This window comes from Pinus tabuliformis, chromosome 5_2 (assembly GCF_031772625.1).
Source record: "Pinus tabuliformis cultivar Carrire ecotype Pingquan chromosome 5_2, CPIR1, whole genome shotgun sequence".
Taxonomy (NCBI): Eukaryota; Viridiplantae; Streptophyta; class Pinopsida; order Pinales; family Pinaceae; genus Pinus; species Pinus tabuliformis.
In genome coordinates, this window is record NC_142306.1 from 485,764,095 (window position 1) to 485,767,457 (window position 3,363).

The window sequence follows — 3,363 nt, forward strand, 5'->3', positions numbered from 1 at the left end:
TGGGTATCTATCATTTTGGGAGTGTCTTGTAGTTTTTTATTAAACTGATCGTAGTCTTGCTCCAAACTGCTGCCTTTGACCTTTGATTTCTTTAGGTGGGGTCCTCAGAACCTGTTTCTCAGCTAACTTCCTACTGGAATTTGTTGTATTATCTATCTCTTGGGCCTTCCTTGTATCCGGTGTTTTCTCATTATTCACCTGAGACGTTGTGCGAGAACTAGGTCCTTCACTGTTAACAGTCACACTTGGTGTAGGCTTATCTTTGATATTTCACAAGTGAAGTGGAATTACTGCGAGCCTTTCATTTCTGAATTTCTGAAATCTTTCAAAAATTTCATGACTCAAGTTCACTTTAGTCCATTCAAATGCTTGTTTGAAGGACTTGGCTAACTTTAATAGGTCTTCAAAATCATTATCCTCATGGTTGTATGGCTTGAGATTTACCATAGTAGTGATGTTATTTGCTACCTTGTCTGGATCGAATTGCCTATTTGGTAAGGTATGAAACCTAAGGGCTTCCATGTTTTTTGACTCCTTAATGGTATGACTAAAATTTGATAAAGCAAAATAACTGCACTTGACTGGAAAATAGGGCCATAATAACTTTTTATTTTCTTTGAGGACTTTAGTTAGGCCTTTTCCTACGGTCTGGTGGGTGGTTTCCCTTGCTAACAATTTATCAGAAACATATAAAGGAAGGACATGTGGGTCGGTTGTGCTACCAAAAACCCTAATGTAGGTGAACCATTCTTCAATAAAATATTTGTTGATAGCTAGAAGGTCTATTGCGGCTTCTTGGGAAAACTTGGGGGTTTTCTTATTGAAAATCATTTGATGCAGGAGAAAAAATAACAGAATGACATATCTTATAGAAATGAGGTATATAATGGGATTCCCATATTTGCTTACGACTAAGGTGGATAGGGTAGGGATCCTGTAAGGTCCATTTCCAACCCATGGTCGAAAATGCAGTGCAGAAACAAATGGCATCCATAATGTAGGCACAAAAATAGAAAGGGGGAAGATTCTCTGGAGAGGAGGATCTCTTCTGTCGATACTCGGCAATGATGGTGGTTAGGTTATCAGATAGGATGGTGGCCCAATTCATGATGTGGGAGTTAATGCAAGCATCAATCAGAGGAATCCATTCTATGGAAAACTTAAGTCTACATAACATAGCAGCTACATAGTTATAAGGGTTTGCCAAAGAGGTTATAGCATACATACCCGATTTTTCAAATTTGAATTTGTTTTCTAATACTCTCCAGCCTTGAATCAGCTTGAAGGGATCTGGGTTATTCTTTGCAAATATGGCCATATATTTCTCATCATATATATCCTAAGGATCAGGTATATGATACATTTTCTTCATGTCCTCTGCTCTGAACGAACCCATGAGTTCATTTCTTGAATTCCTTAATTGCCTATCTTCAATGGTGAGTTTTTCAACCACCCATCTGATCATATCCATGTATGGGAGGATTTTAGCCCTCGCTCCTATCCTATGCAGGAAAGAACATGCAATGTCCTTGAATTGAAGCCTCGAAGGTCTTGTTGAGTCAGTTGTTGCTCTTGTAACAATAATATTGGGATGCTTGTCCTCAAGCCTATTGTAAATGACCTCCCAAGTTGTTGCTCCTCCATTAGAGCTACAGACTATATCAGAGAATATGGGAGCCATCTCTGTAAACTTGGATTTTGCAACACTCTGCTTCTTATGTTTCTGCATCACCTTCCTCAATGACATGTCTTTTGTAGCTTTCCTGAAATGGACAAGATATATCAGCACAAACAATATCGGGAAATTAAGATTGAAAGAATTTATGAAATGACCTTGGATCGTGAGAAAGGTTTAATGAGATACTCAACGTTAACTACCCATAACTTGGAAAATGATTAGCTCTCCTCGGGCCGCTAAATATTTAATATCCTGTCAATTCGTTCGTTTTTTGTGTTTAAAATGCAATTATTTCACACGCTTATCGCTCTTATTCGCATATCACAATCTTCAAATGGATACAATATAGCGTTGTGTTTACTACAAGTTGAAATGTGATTGCGATTGTCACAATATCACATTTCACAAATCGTTAGTGGGCGTTGTAATGGTATAGCTTAATTACTTGCAAAGTTTGCGAAGTGCGATTTGCGAAATGACAAGGTGCTTATAATCGGGATATCGCAATGGGAGGCTTGATTGTGCATCGCAGATTTTTAAAGGTGTTTTATGGTAGTCATATGGAAAAGTTTGATTTGTGATTTGTGATAAGGATCTCATCCTTGGGTTGTTTTGCAATATTTTTCAAGGCAATTTCTTAGAGTTAGGTTTTATTATCCTAAGACTAAAAAATTAAAAAGGGTCCCCATTTATATCTCTAACCTAGCTATTGTTATCAATAATTGGGGGGGTTGTTACATATTGCAACAGGACACTAAGGAGTGATAACAAACCCGATACAGTTTTAAAATTAAAATTAAATGTGAAATCTCATCTACTCCATATCGAAGCCTCCCAATATCAACATTTTTTGCTTGCGCACATTATAAAAAATTCTGATGGGCTTACCTATGATACCACTCATCTCTTGCCACGTGTATTGTCCTTTGACCACTGTTATAGCCACCAAATTTAAAAAATCCACTTAGTTATGAAGTTGGGCATATAAATGATGATTTAATGATTGGTATCACGTCCGCTCCGTAACACCCATATATCGTAAAATTTGTTTGTGACTATGTTTAAGCCTCTGATATGCATTTCTCCAGTTCTTGTCAATTATTACCATTTTTCACCTCTAGGGAGACATTGTCTTATTAATAGAAAAGTCATGATATATATTGATTTCAGGTTTAATGAGAGTTTGTTCAAAGTTTGTTTTACTCTATTTTTAGTATATAATGGCTAATTTTGATTTCGGTTTTAACATAGGGCTTCCGATATATGAGTGAAAATGAAAATGATCCAATGAAATTCCTCCAGACATCAAATAAATCCTTTATTAGCAGAAAGTTATTGAAAACCATCGCACTAATTTTAGCACTGCGCTAACTAAACTAGGGAATTCATTCTTAATTGTACCATTGACGTTTTTACAGATCCCAATCAAAGCAATCCTTCCGTTTAATTGTATTTTTAATAAATCTTTTGTTGAGAGATTTGGGGAAATAGTTATTATTTGTAAATCATATATAAAAACCCATTGTTGGGATGATTTAGGGAGGGATTTGAATCCAAGAGAAGAGGTTGAATAATTTAGGAGATTTCGGCCTATTTTTAGATGAGTTTCAACACTCATTTGCACTATTATAGTGGGATTGATGTCTTCTTTGCACACAAAGATCGAGTTGCTGGAAACGAGGGAT